The following is a 19,761-nucleotide window of genomic DNA, read 5'->3' as shown; positions in this document are numbered from 1 at the left end:
TAATAAAAGGTCACCTGAAAATTGTTGCATTTCCTGATATGTTTCTTTTATAGTCAGAGTCACACATGCTGGGAGAACTGATGTGAATATAAATTGACTGAGAGGCCTGCATTTTAAATACTATACTATAGAGGTGAAAGAGTTAGATGATTAACACATTGAAACTTTGGGTTAAATTTCAATAAGAACATAATCATAACTAAATAGCAGGTATGCTTCATTTTATCCATAGCTGAATACAGCTCCTTCTAATATGTCCTCCAGCTGGAGGATGTATGAAAGGCTTTGACTTTTTCTGCTCTGTAGTCTTTTCGGTTTTCAAAAAGCTTTTCTCTCTACTGTTACTAAAAAGGGGGAAAAAAAAACTGTTGCCAAGTAACAAGAAAATACAGTGTCCAGCACATATCTCTGTATCCTCAGTTGCATATCAAACGCAAAACTCTCAGCTGTTCTCAAGGACATGGTGTGAGAGAGATGTCATTCAGAACACTGCACTATAAGAGTTTCAGGCCCACCTAACTCTAATAGTGATATTCAGCTGTATATATAAGTGTTGATATCCCACCTTGAGAAACAAGTACATTACTAATGCAATTGCACTTTTCTTTTACCTGAAGCTCTTTGCTTAATCGTGAGCAAATAATTTGAAAGAATATTTTCGTGCTTGTTTCATTTCTTCTTCCTGACTAAGAACAGATGTCACATCTGACCTGCTTCATAAGACTTCCTGTTTGTTCCCAAGTAATAAGTAGGTAGACAGACCTTTTATGATACAACTTGATGTAATGCCAGAGTCACTTAGTGACTTAAGAAAGTAGTGCATATACATTTAAGAAATTAACTCATGTGAAAGGCACCTAAATCCACAAAACATTAAATGAACATTCACTCCGAGTAAACCCCAGTGATTACCTACCTGCATGTTGCTTTTAAAGAAAACTTCCACTAAACATCCACTTTTGCTGTCTTGTTTATACCATGTGTCCACACCGTAGCCATAGCTAATTGGATCAGTGATTGACCTAAGGAAAATTAATCCATTAGATCAATTGAGAAAATTAAATATCTTCTCTTGAAAATGTACCTTAAGAAACACATAGTAAAATGATGTTTTGCACTGGCGTCATATAACCTTAGGGCCATGTTAAGTCATGTTCAGGCAGGACAAACTCTTGTAGATAGAGAGGAGATAAAGGTAAAGAAAATAAGAGAGAGTCTTTGGCACTCCTGAGATTGAAAGAGACAAAAGATAAATAACCCTTGAAAGAAGTAGACATTGACTTTAATTAAACTAGACTGTATTAACATTAATTGGTTTTACTTTTCAATTACTCTTTTCAAACATGCTCCATTAAATCCTTCTTTCCTTGTCTTAGAAAAATTCTATAACTTTTTGGTTACTGTCATTTTTAAATATTTAGTTTATCTTAGTTTAATATTCAAGTCTCATACCTAATTTATAGCATTTGCTCCCCACCTTGCTCTTCTCCCATCCACCCCTTCTAGTCTCTTGCTCCTTTAGTGGCTTAGGGGTGGAGAGGAAGGACATGAACATGAGGGCATGTGTCTCTATTTAACTTGGTAAGGTTAAATCAATGGATGGTAAGTATCCCTGAATACTTGGTCCAGTCTGATTCTATCCAGTGTTGGATGTCACTGAGGAAATGGTAGGTGTAATCTTCTCAGACTGGGCTTCACCTTGATCTTAGACCACTTTACTGTTGGTCATTCCTTTAGATATAAGCAGCTCTGTCCCTAAGTGATTCACCTAGCAGTTCAGTTTCTGTTCCTTTTTTTTGTGTTGGGCATCCTGCTACCTTGGGATATCCAACATGGCAGCTGCCCCTGTCTTCTGCCCCTGTACTAATCCTCTTTTTCCTTCTATCAATTATCCAGTAACTGCTGAGACCTTTTTCACCAACTGATGGTCAAAGAGAACAAGGATGGAATAAAAATGCTTCATCATGCTTCCTCTAATCCTTAATTATATGGGGTACTCTGGATGATCCTCAGCCTGACAAAATCTGTAGTCAGTAACAACATCTCAAACTTGGAAAACAAAAGTCAAGGTCTCCTAAGAACTTCCTCCTTATTTTCCAGTCACCTGATCACACAATAATTGGCCTTTAAGTTCTATGGTTTGATCAATATCCAACCAAGGAATGAAGTGCTCAGTTCTATTTCTTAGAGGTATCCCTATTCCTCTTAGTAATCCTCTTTGGCCTCAACTCAAACATGGCTTTGGTAGTGGTTAGGAGGCCTTACCATGGTTGAGGAAAGAGTGGGCTGGTGTGGGAAGGATGCTGAGTAACATCTTACCATTTTTGGTACACTCTTCCCAAGTGCATTGCCAACACCCTCTGCCTCTATTATCTTTCCACAAGCCTCTCTTTTTATTCCCTAAGTAGGGAGCTGGTGAGAGACAGTTAGTAAGCTCTACTGAGAGAGATCTGGCCTCTGCTGTGCATTGTTTATTTCTTTAGAATATAAAGCACTTAGAGCATCTTATGAGCTTAGCTTATAATTAGCCTTAACTGTGATTCCAAAATATCACAAAAAGTCCCTTTCAACATCTTTTACACTGACTCTACAATTTAAACTTCTTATCTCATGATGCCTGGCTGTATGTTCTGTACTTGGTTTCTATGAGATCTAGTATTAAAGTAAATGAACTACTTACTTTTCCAATTTCTGTACTTATGCCCAAACATCACAAAACTGAGACAATGGACAAGTTCATGTAGAACTTTCTAGGGAGGAGTGAGAGAAGGATACATTGTTGAGGAATTTAGAATCTGCTTGAAAGACAAAACTTACACACACAAAAATAATAATATACCATATTATTTCAGTGAGAACCAAAGAAATTGTAAGAGACAATAGTCACTCCAGCAGGCTGGTAGTTCATAGCTGGCAATTGTGCCTTCATCATTCAGAATCAGCAATTGGAAAATGGAATCACATTTTTATTTAAAAGAAAAAAAGGCAGACTGCCTCTTCATCTAGAAAGCTTTGAATGTTGTCTTTAGACAAATAATCTTTATAGGAATAAAAATAATTATGTACCTACAAATCACAGTAGTGTCTAGGGTGAAATTCTTTAAATAATAAAGGTGAATTCAGAAACTTTTCAATATGTGTGTGTGGCTGTGCATGCTGTTGTTATGTATATTATATGTATGCATGTATATATTATAAGTGTACAATGGACCCTTGAACAATGCAGGGGTTGAGGTACTGACCCCATATACAGTAAAAAATCCACATATAACTTTTGTTTCTCCTCAAATTTAACTGCTAACAGCTTACTGTTGACTGGAAGCCTTACTGATAACATAAACAATTGATTAATACATATTTTTAATGTTTACATGTATTATACAGTACATTCTTATAAAAAAAGTAAGCTAGAGAAAGGAAAATGTTATTAAGAAAATCATAAGGAAGAGAAAACATATTCACTATTAATTAAGTGGAAGTGGGTCATCATGAAGCTCTTTATCTTCATGGTCTTCATATTGAGCAGGCTAAGGAAAAGGAGAAAGAGGAGGAGTTGGTCTTGCTGTCTCAGGGATGGCAGAGGCCTAAGAGGTGGAGGAGGTTGAATGGAGGCAGGAGAGGCAGGTACAACTGATATAATTGAAAAAAAATATCCATGTACAAGTGGACCCAGGCAGTTCAAACTCCTGTTCTTCAAAGTTCAATTGTATATATGTATATATTAGTGCATGTGTATGTGTGTGTATACACATATATTTATGCTTATAACATTTTAAACAAAAACTAGTAGAAACATGGTAAATTGGGCTCATATCTATGAAACATATTTTATTCACTATATTTTAATATGTGTTAAAAAGCTTAACTAATTAAAAAATTTTTAGAGCAAATTTTATAGTTATTGTAAAGTAAAACAATAAAGTATGCTTTAAAGTCAAACTCACTTTGGAGTTTTGCCTCTGTGACTTACTACCTGCATGGTATTAAGCAAGTTAAACTTTCTAAATGTAAGTCTTCTTCGCCATCAGACATCCCTAGGGTTTCACTCATCATCTAAGGATGATGTTAATGGACAGCTGCTTCAGCTGGTCCTTCATAAAACAAATTCCATGGACATTTCTAGTCCAGTAATGAATGTCTCACTCTTTAGAAAAGGAAATAGCTATAATTATTTATATACTAGTGAAAATATAGAATGTCAATAATTCTTTAAAAAAAGAGCCCCTCCTCTCATTGCCCTTTGAATTCTTGTCCCAAAAACTTGGTCTTTAAGGAAAAAAGAAGAGAGAGAGAGAGAAATTTCTCAATAAAGTATTTTATAACTAAAAAACAAAACTACACTACTAGAACAAGTTGAATTTGGAATGATCCAACCATAAGTTTCATATCCTTTTGAGTGCAGCCTTCTTTGGATTCTCCATTTCTATTCCTTTGTGAGAAAATCTGTTTCAAATCAGTAGGTTGGTAAAAGAAATGCTTAGGAAATTATGATTTCTTTTTAATAAACATTATTCAGAAAATGGATTATATATTTTTCTAAGTTTTCTTTAAGGGTAAAGGTGTGGGTAGTTGCTCCAAAATATATTTTTTAAATATCAATCTAAATGGTTCATAGATAAATATATATTTTTAATATTGTTGGACCATTTTGATCTACAACCATTTATATTACTTCACTTTATAATTATTTCACAGCTATAAAATATGCTATACTTGGAAATGGCAAGAATCTGAACTCAAAGGCATTTAAAACTTCCTTCCCCAATATTAAAATTTTATGATGTAAGTTCTATTAAGATATCCTTTAGAATTTAGGCTTTTAATGAATATTTTTCCCCTCACATTAATATGAACTATAGAGGTATAGAAAATTAGAATCCAATATTTGGTATTCCACGGATTTTTTCATTTGCTGTGATACTTTAGGATCTGCAGGTTGAAACATTCACAAAGAATTTGCATAGTCATTTGCAATAACATGTATGAAATTGGAGGACAACATTCTGACTGAAATAAGCTGGACATAGAAAAATAAATTTCATGATCTCGTATACATGTGAAATCTACAAAAAAAAAGTTAAATACATAGAAACAGAGGGTAAAATGGTGGTTACCAGGAGTAGGGAAGGAGAGAAAATGGGGAGATGTAGGTCAAAAGGTACAAACTTACAGTAGGTAGGATGAATAAATCTAGAGACTGAATGTAAAACATGAGGTCTGTAGTTATAATATTGTATTATATACTGAAATTTTGCTAAAAGAGTAGATTTTAAGTGTTCATACTCCAAAAAAAGGTAAATATGTGATGTTATGTTGGTGTAAAAGTAACTATGGTTTTAGATGGTAAATTTTAAATCATTATATAATAAAGTTAATTATCTGACTATACTAATCATTTTATTATTTATATGTATATCAAAGCATCATATTATATGCCTTAAATATATACAATAAAAATTAATTTATTAAGTTTTCATTTTCTTATTGTTTATAGGTGATAAATTTGCACCGACCTCATAGTTTTAAGTATTATATGATATTTTACATATAAAATATTTATATATATGAAAAATATGATATTATGTAATATGGTTTGCATTACATATGATGTGATATATAGTCTATAAAATACATAATATATAATAAAACAATATCTATAATATGTGGTATATAACACAAAATATATAATAAAGTGTTTTTATATGCAAAGTACTCAGTGGTTAATTGTATAGTCATTTTATTAAATAAATATTTAAATTATGGGTAATATATCGATATTTAAATTAATATTCACGTTATTAATATTTTATCCCTGTACATTTTATGGCTTTGCTTCTATTTTTCGAAAAGATTTAGAGATCGTCAGTCCAACCTCCAGGTTTTACAGCATGACTACTCAAGAGACTTTACTCAGATTCAACACTGTTAATAGCAGCAGCATATAAAAAGGTTGAAGATTTCATTTTCCCATCCTTTTGTTTCTAATTTACAGCCAAAAAAAAATCTTTGTTTTCCAGACATCTAATACCATCTTTAATGCACCTGATTGAATCAGCAGGGGACAAATTACCCAAACAAGGCCAATTATATTATCCATCTAGTGTTGGAAATATGTATGACTTTGAGTGACTAGACAAGACTTGGTTGATCTCTTTACTTGAGAAGCCCTGCAAATCTGGGTGTAAGGGGCTGTACACATAATAAATCAGAGAGAACTAATGTGGAAAATAAGAGGGAAGGAAAGGGAAGGAAAGTAGGGGAGAAAGGAAGATAAGGAGGTAGAGAGAAATGAGAAGTGGGGGAGATACTATGGCACTATGGAGAATAGGGGAAGTAAACTGGGTCAATTCCTAGCTCTTGGGTCCCTGGTTTCAGGCCTCATTAGGCTCTCATGTATTTCTTATTCCAGGTCCTGAGACACAGCCTCAGAGGGTACTTTGTGGATGTTGAGGGAAATTAAGAATAATGTGAGGCTGGAGGTGGCCCATCCAAACTTCCTTCCTCAACCTTCCTTTCTCTCAAAGAAGTAATGAGATGACCACTCTCAACATCATGGTTCCTCTGGAGGCTAAAACCCATTATTGTTGTAATTTCCAAGAGCATTTCTGCAACAATGTCACCTTAAATAAAGGAGGGATCTATTAAACAGGGTAGAATGTGCTGCTTTAATGATATTACAGGTGTTTTGATTTGATGTTACCAATATATTAGATCAAAATAATTTCAGAAAGATCTTAAATAAACACAGTGATTGTCCTACATGAGTGTAACATGTAGCCTACTAATGCAGGAGGTTTATTAGGATGGTGTCTGGAAAATAGTTTTGCTGCTTATCTGATTCACTCAAAGTAGAGTATCAAAATCTTGACTTTAAGTGGCAGATCCATTCCATCCTGTTCACTTGCACTTTTTTTAACTTAGATCTTTTGAACAGACCATTTTCTTGACTTTATGATTACTTACACTCCGTTTATTCCTTCTGAAAATATGCAGCGAACACTGAAGTCTCTATAGTGGAGTGGTTCTGAATTTTCAGCTCTTCCTCATTAAAGATTTGCCTTAACTCTAAGAATTTATCATTTCTTTTTATGCTCAACACATCCTTATCCCGGGATCTTTGCCTTGGGATAAGACATTATTTGTTTCAGGGCTCTTGTTCAATTTTTCTACCACTCTGTAAGTTCACTTTCAGTACTGACTTTATCAATTGATTTATCCAGAAGTTTGTTTACCGCAATAAAACAATAAAATAGCCACTGTTATTTACTTAGTAACTTTGGATTTTTTTTTTTTTTGGCAACTTCTGGATGCTCTGTTCTATGTCTGGATAATTTATATTGTGATAATGAATGAATGTTAATGCTAGAGTTAAAACTATATTTTGACAAGAAGAAACATTTTCTGATTAGAGTCTCAATTACATATAAATTTTCCCATTGGGTAAAAATGTTTTCTTAAGCAAGACCTGCCTTGCCTATAGTAGGTAGCACAGAGGGATGTTTGTGCTTAATTATTTCACAACCACTATCATGTGGTGTGTTAAATATCCGGCAGAGAAAGTAAGTCTTCTCATTCAGGTCTATGTGTTCTGGATTTTTCTTTTCTTAGCCTAGAGTACACCACCAGACACACAGGAAAAACTCAATAATGTTTGTGTATTTTAATTGAATTGTTTACTTACAAAACACATGTAACCTAAGCATCTTTTCAGTCTTTTTTTCTTGGATATAGAGGAAAAAGAACTGCCTATGGGTAATAGTATTATAAGATTTGACAAAATTTCTGTTGTATGACTCAAAGACCTGGGTAACAAATGGAATGCCAAAGGTAGCATATCATTTTTGTGATAGGAACATATAAACATCCAAGATTAAAGTATTGCAAAATGACAAAAATTTTAAATGCTAGAACAATCTGGGTAAGTAAGGTTGTAGGAACTGAAAACCAGGAAAGGCAATTTAAATGGCCTTTGATATGCATTTTGTTCAAAGGCATCTTTTATTAGTCAATGAAACTCTGAAACTCTGATATTCAGATATGAAAATATACTAGAGAATTGAAACCTATTTCAGGTGCTTAACATACAAGAATACACAATAGTATTACCTGCAGATTTATACTGTGTTTTACTCCAATATCACTACCTGCTACACTTTGAATGTTTTTGTTTCTTCCAAAATATTCATGCGTTGGAAACTTAATCCCCAATGCAACAGTGTTGGGAGGTGGAGCCTTTTAGGGCTTCACCCACATGAATAGATTAATGCTCCTATAAAAAGGGCTTGTGGAAGTGGGTTCACACTTGTTCTTTTGCCTTCCACCATGTGAAGACATAGCAAGAAGGCCTTCCCAAGGTGCCAGCTCCTTGATTTTGGACTTTCTGAACTTTTTGAGAGAATAAATTTCTATTCTTTATAGATTACCCAGTCTGTGGCACTCTGTTATAGCAGCACAAAAACACACTAAGACACCACCTCTGTAAAGATTTCTCATTCTCTTTCACCTTTCCCTTAACAGGACTTTTACTACTTTATAGCAGTTTTTTTAAATTAATTCTTATTACTTAATGATAGTGGTGTGTTGTAATTATATACCATTTATGCAGTCCTTTGAGACTATGAGCTTTTTGGAGGCAGGAACCATTGTCTATTTTTTTTTCATTCTTAATACTTAGATATGCTCAATACATACTTGTAAAGATACAGTGATTTTTTTTCTTGTACATCAAAAATTTTGATAATGTGATTCAACAATATGAGTTATCTTGCTTATATTTAAATGCATATAATATTGTGCCCCGGCTTAATAACAAGAGTATATGTGTAATATAATTATGGTTTATACACATGAAACTTTGGCATGTTTCCCAGATTACATTTTTCTCAAAATGTCTTTCACACTTATAGCTCCTGGAAAAAAAAAAAAAGAAAGAAAAAAAGAAATATCAATGTATCAATTCTGTGTACTCTTATAAGCCTGTCTCCTGAAATAGCTACAACATATCTTTCTTTATATGCATAAGTCTTATGGCTGTCTGTAGTGCATGCACACACGTGTGTTCAGAGTGAGCAGCATACATTTTAAGCAGTTCTCATTGTAATCTCATAGATTTTATTTTACTGGTCTCTGATTTTCTGTGTGTATTTTACAACTTCATTTTCTTCTTTATCTCTTTTTTGAGAAAATATTCTCCCAGATTGAACATCTATCAGAATTCTAAAGATCATTCTAAAAGGAATTTAAAAGCTTTATAATACTATAATAATTAAAATGATGTCTTCAAGAGGACATAAAAGGATGTGATATAATATATATAAATGAATTTAGCATATAACAAGGATTTATCACAAACCAATAGGAAAATAAATAATTTCTCAATAAATTAATTTTAAAATATGGATTATTTGTGGAAAAAATAGTATAAGTTTAGTTCCCCTTCTAGTACCATTTATATAATATATCCCAAGTATATTAAAGAAAATGAAGAAAGTATTAAGAACCCAAATTATGGAAGAACATTTGTTTCCAAAATAGAGGAGTTACTCTTTAATCTTTGAAGTAAAGGTAGAAATCATTAAATAAATAGATAATCTGAACACATACAAACTTCTAATTTCTACCCAGCAAAAACATTATGAATAAAACTGAAATGTACATAACAAACAAAAATATTCTTTTTTTTATATTGATTGCCATTATATAAAGAGAGAGCCACTAGGCACTAGCTGTATAGCCTTGGCCAATTCTCCCTGCCCCTTTCTGGGCCTCAGTTTCCCAATATATAAAATGGAAATATCAAGAGTGTTTATTTACAGGCCTGTTGTTAGAATGACATTAGGTAATTCATGTAAAGTATTTAGATGGTAACTGGCATATAGTAAGTGCTCTGTAGAATGTAAGCTGCTGCTGCTATTGTTGTTAGATCAAGATCCTGAGGAAAACAATGGATGCAAACATACCATTTATACAAGAACGTATCAAAATGATGAATAGGAATATGAAAACTATGATATCAAGATATCACTTTATCATAGTAGCAAAGATGAAAAATGATACTCTTCGATGAAGGAATGAATATAATGGAAAGCAGTTCGTATACTGCTAATTATGAGTTTATAAGTTGTTTTGGACTAAATGTCTGTGTCTCTGCCCCTGCCCCCCACAAATTCACATGTTGAGGCCATAATCCCTAATATGATGAGGAGGTAGGGACTTTGGGAGGTACGTAAGTTTTAGATGAAACCATAGTGGTAGAGCCTCATGACAGGATTAGTGTTCCTGTAAGAAGAGGAAGAGATCAGAACCCTCTCTCTTTCTGCCATGTAAGCATGCTCAAGGAGGTAGCCATGTGCAAGCCAGAAAGACAACCCTCGCCAGAAACTGAATTGGCCAGCATGATGATCACGAACTTCCCAGCCTCCAAAACCATGAAGAACAAATCTGTTGTTTAAGCCACCCAGTATATAATCGTTTATTATAGAAGCCCAAACAGACTGATACATATGTCTTTCTAGAAAGGAAATTTACAAAATGTATTTAGAATTAATTATTTGTTCTTTTTAACAAATAACTCTTTTACAAATATATCCTAAATAAACAGATATATGCACAAATAGGAATATATATGTGTGTATAATTATGTTTATTATTATTTTACAAACTTTATTGAGGTATCCAATGTTTTTTATAATAGCTAAAAATTAAAAACAATTAAAGAGTCCCAAAACAGGAGAATTATTACATTATACTAATAGAATATTGCCAAACATTGAAGGTAAAATTTTTACAGATGTCATAGTGGTAAGGAAAATGCTTATGATAAATACCGTTTTTTAAAGCTTGAACATATTTCAAAGTGCATACATCACATTGCAAATAAAAGCTACACATATTATGTAAGAATATGCATAAGAATATAAGAATCTTTTAAAATGTTAACATTAGTTAACCGCATAACAGGCATTTGGATGTTTTTATTTTTTATTTTACCTTTCTTTTATCCCCAACTTCTTTAAATAACTGTACCTGCTAATTAAAAACAAAAATAAGTTCTAGCAGATGAAAACTTTTGAGGCTATATTACATAATAATTAGAAGTGAGAATGTGACTTTTGCCTACCTGAATGTTATTACTGTCACTGTCATATTCTGCACGGTCTTATATACTTAACCTCTAAAGCCTCAGTTTGAAATAAAGACAATAATATCATAGGCCCAGTGTAAAGATTACATAGGCCCACAGTACAAAGTTTGGCAAATAGAATCCACTCAATAATTGTTAGTTACAACTAAAATTGTATAATTATTACAATTATTTTGTAGTCTCTAAAGCAAATACTAACACAGTCCATTTTCTTCCTTTTCGGCATTTTGATGACTTAGCATGCTCATTGTGAACTCTGGGGTATGGGTACTGCCCTAGAGAACATTTCTCAATATTACTCTTTCTAATATGTGTATAGTTATCACTTATGCGATATGTGTATAGTCTGGGTAATTTGTAAAAATACAGGAGGTTGGCTCCATCCCCAACCCATGCTAAATACATTCTGATTCGGTTTGGCCAGGACTATGTCTGAGAATTTATGTATTTACAAATTTTCCCAGGAAATTCCATGAGATAAGAACCCCTAGTCTAGATTCACCAAACACTGGGTAGAAATTGTTACTTTTAAATATACACCTATTTTAAGTAGCATGAAGAATGCTGGATTTTCAAACTAAAGAAATATAGGCTGGAGGATTTGAATTCCCAGAACTTTTAACTTGATGATTTTCCTTCACAGTAGAGGCCACTGGCAAGGAGCTTTGCCCTAGGCATGGTATCATCAGGCAGTACTAATAATTCATGAAAAATGAATGTTACTGAGGCAGCTTGCTTCTCATATTTTCCTGGTCCAAAGACTATAGCTATATATGCAATGGGTCCAACAGGACTGTAAAGGGTATGGAGTGACAGAATTTTCCATGTAGAGAGAAGAAAGATGCTGCTGCTTCTTCCATGATACTCTCTTCCTCTGGATATCGACAAGAATTCACTCCTAGACCAAACCTTAGATAGAGTACTTAGTACCTTCTTTCAAGTAGGCCTGTTTTGGACCAATTCTTGGCCTGCCAAGTCTAGTTTTATCAAAGAATCCTGCTAAGCCAGTTTAGAGAGTTTCCCCACAATCCTTGACATTCAATCAGTCTTCTCTTCCTTCACACTTGATGACTAAACAAGTTCCTCTTGCCCCAACTCTTAATACCTAACCAAGTTCTCCTTAGTAATGTTCCATCTACCCCTTCACTTTGCACAATGGCTATAAATTTCCACTTGTCCCTGTTGTATTCAGAGTTGAGTTTAAGCTCACTTTTATCACATTAGTCTTGACCCTGTTGTGGTAGTCTTTAATAAAATCTTCCTTGCTTGTTTAGCTCTGTCCAGTGCAATTTTTTTTCTTTGATGAAATCCAGAGTTCTGCTTTCTATCACAGAGATTTACCATGTTCTGGCAGATTAGAAGAAAGCTTCCTATTTAAGCTTTCTTGGTCAAGTGGGGACCAAGAAGAGTCAAATGGCTTCACTGTTCCTGCAAAGTGTAAAAGAAGCACTGTGACTGCTGCCTAGGAAAGCCCTGTTGGTCAATAGAAAGAGAAATTATATTTAATTCTTGACATAGGTGATGCTTGGCACCCAATGCTCATAGGCTAGGAGTTCTTTGTTGTGATCATTTAGTTCCCAGGATGGGTAATGGGTGGGATTTCCTCAAGTGGCTACTAGTGGCTGGGAGTATTCTGATACTGACTTTTTCTTGTAAACTTTGTACCTCACATTTAGTCCCTCATTCTGGGAACTTCCAGCCACTAGTTACATTTCTTTTATTAGCTTCCAATTCCCCAAATTCCAGGATGTCTCTCTGCTGTAGCGTGAGAATCTTTTCTTTTTGTATACTATCTATGTGCTTAAGTGCTCCTCATTTTATTAAGGACTTAGGATTTTACATTTAAAAGCAGCAGTCCTTTGCTTTTTTTTCTCTCTGCATTTCTGCTGTATCAAACACTTGTACCTGAGTTAATGAGAGTTCAATAAGCAAAAGAAAATATAGGAAACATATTACCTCAATTAAACTTAAAGAAATGCCATTCTACCACATAAGCAAAACAATCCACTGAGGTAAATTATTTATATCAATAAATCAATCTGGAAAATCACATCCTCTTACATTTATAATCCATCCTGTCTAGTTGCTCTGAAAACTCCAGTGGCTTCTCAGACACTCAAAAATGTTTGACCTTCAACTATTTCTAACTTTATATTTAGGTGCCATAATTCACTTGGATTTAATACTCACTCTTCTACAGTCTGGGAATGTCCAAGAATCTCTTCATCAGGTTAAACATTCCAAGAATACATCAATATCATGCAGATCAAGGGCAGATAAGTCAAATTTGAAGTTAGCCTTGCTAGTTCCATCCATTATGATTACCTGTGTTTGAGGATCACACATGTAAAATTCTCAGCAGAAAATCTTCCTCTGACAAAATGTACTGTCATGTTAACAAGTCAAAAAATTAAATTTAAGTCTAGTGAAACTTGCCTTATGAAACATAAATTATTTCTATATTTAATGAAGATGCTAAGCCCCCCTAAAAAATAATGACAAGGTTAGATATATAATTGCTACCTATAGTAACTATCTCTAACTAGGTATTAGGTATTCACATATTATTTCTAAGAAATAATATTCTATTATAATAGAATAATAATATTCTATTTATAGAATATTATTTATTTATTATTATTTATAGAATATTATATATTCTATAATAATATTCTATTTCTAGAAATAGAATTTCTATTTCAGAAATTATCTATTTCCCTAATCTGATGCTTCCAAAAATAATTTTTTCATAAATATTATTTAGAAAAATTTGTGTTCAGATTACTCAAAGAATATACACTAGCAGTCATCACATAGCAAAACATATAAAAATCAGCTTCTCTGATATATCTGAGGACATTTTGTAGCACATTTTAGCTACTAAAAGATTTTTAAATTATAGAGAAATCCATTATTCTAAGAACTTTTAGTAAAAATTATTATTAGAATAGTCACTAAATTATTTTTTAAAATTATTAATTTCTTTCTATTGCTGTTTCATTTGGGGTATTTATTTGCTGAGTAAACATTTACTTTAGTGACTCCTGTACATACCAGGTATCTTGCTAAATGCTTTATATAAAAAGTGAATGGGTGGGGACATTGTCCCATTCAAGCACATCATCTGTATCCTTCAGTGAACCCAGCAACATCTGTGGCTTCTGGCCATTCAATATGTTTGTGTAGGAGACAGAATGGCTTAGAAATTCCAAATGCTGACAGTGCTTCTATTTTTTTAATTTTAAAATATTCAATTGTTAAATCAAGATGAAATATCATCAAGATATACAGCATAATGATTTGAAAACATTGTGTAATTATGATTACAATCAAATTAATTAACATATCCATTACCTCCAATGCTATACATTAGGTACCTAGAACGTGTTCATTTTGTAACTAAAAGTTTTCAGCCTTTGCCCAACATCTCCCATTTTACCCATCTTCTGTTCCCTGGCAACCAGTGTTCTACTCTCAGCTTTTATTAGTTCAACTATTTTAGATTTGCTGTGTCTGGTTTATTTCACTTAACATAACGTCCTCCAGGTTGAGGCAATTTGTTCCAAATGGCAGAATTCCTTTATCTTTTATGCCTGAATAATACCCCATTGTATTATGTACTATAATTTCTTTTTTTCCTAATAATTTGCTCTTTATTATTTTTTAGATTTTCCTTTTTTAGCTTTATAATTTTTTAGTTCAGCATATTACTAGGGCACACATGTTTAGGTTACATATATTGCCTTTGCCCAACCCGAGTAAGAGCTTCAAGCATGTCCATCCCAAAAACAGTGCTCACCGCACCCATTAGGTGTGTATATACCCACCCCCACGTCCTCTTTCCCATCAGCCCAACACCTGATAAATGTTACTACTATATGTGCACATAAGTTTTGATCAGTTAAAACCAATTTGATGGTGAATACATGTGGTGCTTGTTTTTCTATTCTTGGGATACTTCACTTAGTAGAGTGGGTTCCAGCTCTATCCGGGATAATCCAAGAGGTGCTAGATCACCATCGTCTTCTGTGGCTGAGTAGAACCACATTTAAAGAATATATTTTTTTCCTTTGGCGAGATGCCTAGATTGTGATTGCTAGATCAAATGTAGTTCTACTTCTAGCTCTTTGAGATATCTCCAAATTATTTTCCACAGGGATTGTACTAATTTGCAGTCCCACCAGCAGTGTAAGAATGTTCTAATCTTTCCACATCTATGCTAGCATTTGTTGTTTTGGGACTTTTTTTATAAAGGCCATTTTCACTAGAGATAAGTGATAGCTCATTGTGGTTTTGATTTGCATTTCCCTAATGATTAGAGATATTGAGCACTGTTTTATATGTTTGCTGGCCATTATTCTGTCTTCTTGTGAAAAGTTTCTATTCATGTCCCTTGCCCATTTATTGATGGCATTGTTTAATTTTTTCTTGTTAATTTTCTTAAGTTCTATATAGATTCTTGTCATCAGCCTTTTATCGTATGTGTAGAATGCAAATATTTTCTCCCATTCTGTAGATATCTCTAATGATGGTTTCCTTGGCTGTGTGGAAGCTTTTTAATTTGATCAGGTCCCATTTATTTTTGTTGTTGCTGTGATTGCCTTTGGGGTCTTCTTCATAAATTCTTTGCCTAGACCAATGTGTATAAGAGTTTTCCCAACATTTTCTTCTAGAATTCTTCAGGTTTCACATTAAGTTTGTTATCCAGTGTGAGGTGATTTTTGTGAGAAGTGAGAGGTAGAGATCCAGTTTCAATTTTCTGCATGTAGTTATCCAGCTTTCCCAGCACCATTTATTGAATAGAGATTCTTTTCCCCAATGTATATTTTTGTATGCTTTGTCAAAGATTAGATGAAAATATGATGATGATTTTATATCTTGGTTCTTAGTCCTGTTCCAAAGGTCTACATATGTTCTTGTGCCAGTCCCAGGCTGTTTGGGTTACTATAGCTTTGTAGTAAAGCTTGAAATCTGGTAGATTGATGCTTCCCAATTTGTTCTTTTTGCTTAAGATTGCTTTGGCTATATGAGGTCTTCTCTGGTTCCACATGAACCATAGAATCATTTTTTCTAGATCTGTAAAGAATGATGATGTTATTTTGATAGGGATTGTACTAATTCTATAGATCACTGTAGGTAGTATGGAAATTTTAACAAAAATTGGAATGCTTATATTAGCAACATTGCATTTATATACTTTTGAATTTGCTTATCTATTGAGATTTTGTACTTGGGAGAATGTGCATGGATCTAAGAAATGTCCTTTAAGCCATAGATTCAAGACCGCTGAATGGTAAAGAAGCTTTCAGAAATTATTGGCCTTTGCCACATACCTGGACATGTCAATGTCCCATGAAATGAGTGAATGACAAAAATACCTGTTCCATCCCCTTTGCTGATAACAACCACCCTGTCCATTATGGTATGCCTGTTGTTCTGGTGAGTAGCAATAGGCACCAAGGTGAGAAAGAATAGCATAGAGAAGTTAACCCAGATAAAATTCTATAGAAGCCTATTTCTTTTATCTGGACTGAGACACATCTGTCAGCATAACACCAGCAGGAATCCTGAGGTTATTAATATCCTGTTTTTCTTCAAGCTAGGCAGGTCTCTACCTTCACTGTATTACCAGGTGATACAGGCGAGGCTACAGTTACTCTGAGAGTTTGGTTCCTGTGCCAGCTTTCCTGGGGAATTCTACACTTTCATGTTTCCTCAGAACAATTTATTAGGCATATTCCATCTCTACATTTAATTTTCCATATTTCAGGATCAAACTAGCTTTCGAAGGTCAGCTTGTCTCATGATCATGGGGGAAAATATTTTTACAAAGTCTCTATACAGTTATCTTGTATTCCAGCATTATCTCTAACTGTAGTGATTTTGAGAGTCTCAACTTGAAACTACATTTGGTTTAGTATTTTACATTTTGGTAATTGTGTGTTTGTGTTTGTGTGTGTGTGTGTGTGTGTGTGTGTGTGTGTTTGTGTGCATGTGTGGTTTACTTCATCTTTCAGCCTATGATGGGGCTAGCTGGAACTCAGGTTTTTATCTCTGGATTGGAGGATTCCACTCTAGCCAGACTAGTTTAAATGATTCTTCCATGGTTGCCAGCAGAGTTCCTCCCAGTGCTGTGTTACTCCATGACAAGGTGGCCCTGAGTTTTAGTGCAAAGTTTCATAACCACTTCACTCTCCCTCCCCTGGGCACATAGATTCTCTCTCCACCTGACACACTGGCATGGAGCTGCGTGGGCTGGGGGAGGGGTAGAAAGACAATGAAAAACTGCCTTTCCTGCCCTCTTTAGCACCTCTTTCCTTGATATAATGTTTAGACCAAATACTATGATCACTCACCTGATTTTTAGTTCTTCTGAAGGTAATTTCTTATGTGAAAAGTTGTGGAATTTGGAATTCCTGCAGGAGAACAATTAATTGCTGGAGGTTTCTATTGAGCCATCTTTCTCTGCTTTTCTCTCCTAGATACATAAAATTTTAAAGAGGGTTATTTATAAGAAAGATAACACAATACAGGAGGCAGGTATAGAACATCTTTGAATATACATTGCTTTAGATATTTGATTTTGGAACTTTTACTATTTTATGATCATAAAACAAAATTATATTTTAAATGAAAGAAATCTCTAAAAATTAAAAATAAAACAAATCTAAATTTGTGTACAGTTAATGACATATCAATACAGAAAGGATCTATGACTAGTTAGTCAAAATAACTTGGTGATGTGACTGCATATTTCTAGTGAATGATAGCATAAGGACAAAAGGACTTTAAAATGTTTTTAGCTTTAAAATATTGATGGCATTTTTATTTGAGGTTTTTTTCTTGTAATGTAGGATAAAACAGATGGATACCTATGTGATATTCTGATTCTATGTTTCCTGGTGAAAATGTTCTATTGATTCTAATAGCAATAATAAACACAACATATGCAATACATCATATATGATTAAACTCATAGCTTATAAAATATTAATAAGGAGTCTAATTGGTCTTTATTGACAGATACTATTATTTTTCAAACTGCCAACTAAGGGAAAAATTTAAACTTATCCAGCTTTCCTATGTACATTCTGCCACTGAGAAAGGGAAAGTTGCTCTTTGCAGAAATATCTCAGCTAGTAAGTTAAAGATTAATGTTATATTTAAGATATCACCATTTTGCAATTCCCATTTAAATCAATGGATATAGTCATTTAACATGAATACCTGCTAATATCATAGAAATAGAGATGACCAGATATTATGTCTCCTAATGGAAGAACATTACATTACCTATGAAGTTTCTTGCCAAAAAAACTGAAAGCAAATCAGATCAAGGCTTTAGATCCACTTTGTAGGAGATAGAAACATCAGAGGTATAAGTTAAATTATGCTGTATAAAACTACACAGCACAAATGATCCAGTTTCTTCAATAATAGGCTTGTAATTTTGTTTCTCATTTATATGTATAATATGAAATACTTTGATACTTGATGGTATTAAAGTATTGTGAGTAATTTTAAGTGTGATATAAGTAGTAAGTTTGTAACCAAAGAAAAATCCTTTTTCTTTCAGAAATACATACAGAAATATTTGTGGATGAAATTGCTTCATGTCTGAAACATGTTCAAAATCATATGGGCAGAAATAGGATATAGATGAAATAATATTGTTAAGATTGGATGATGGGTATATGGAGATTCATTGTATTATATTATTTTGTGGTTTTTTATGTTTAAAATTTTCAATCAGGCCGGGCGCGGTGGCTCACGCCTGTAATCCTAGCACTTTGGGAGGCCGAGGCGGGTGGATTGCTCAAGGTCAGGAGTTCGAAACCAGCCTGAGCGAGACCCCGTCTCTACCAAAAATAGAAAGAAATTAATTGACCAACTAAAAATATATATAGAAAAAAAAATGAGCCGGGCATGGTGGCGCATGCCTGTAGTCCCAGCTACTTGGGAGGCTGAGGCAGGAGGATCGCTTGAGCCCAGGAGATTGAGGTTGCTGTGAGCGAGGCTGATGCCATGGCACTCACTCTAGCCTGGGCAACAAAGTGAGACTCTGTCTCCAAAAAAAAAAAAAATTTTTCAATCATACATAAAAATTGGCTGAAATAGGGAAGACCAAATTCTCTTAAATTTTTTTCTCTAAAAACATGTGGAAATGTTATATAATATATAACATACATTCCCTAAAATACAAAATTTGGCTCTCAACTAAGAAAAGAAATCCCTAGATACAGAAATAAAGAGACAACTGAAAACCAGATAAGTAAAAACACAGCTCTAACTGCTGAGGCTACTGTGGGTGGAGTAGCAGGAAATAATTCAATTTAGCAAGATAGGAGCTTGAGTTAAATGCCCATACTGCGGCAGAAGGTGAGGACGGGGGCTTTTGTGAGATTGAGATTTGGAAATAATAAACTTTCAAAACTTTAACCATGAAAGATTCACAAGAAAAATTGTCTGCATCACAGGAAGTTGACAAAAAGTTTTTGTCTTAATCTGGAATCTGACTAACCAATAAAACACAAAAGAGTCTCTCACAGCTGTGAGGAATTTAAAAAGCCTCACTAAATGTGTCTTCAAAACATAAAACCAATTACAAAACACAAGGG

This window comes from Microcebus murinus, chromosome 1 (assembly GCF_040939455.1).
Source record: "Microcebus murinus isolate Inina chromosome 1, M.murinus_Inina_mat1.0, whole genome shotgun sequence".
NCBI classification, from domain to species: Eukaryota; Metazoa; Chordata; class Mammalia; order Primates; family Cheirogaleidae; genus Microcebus; species Microcebus murinus.
The sequence above is the reverse complement of the archived record's forward strand: the minus strand, read 5'-3'. Positions refer to the sequence as shown.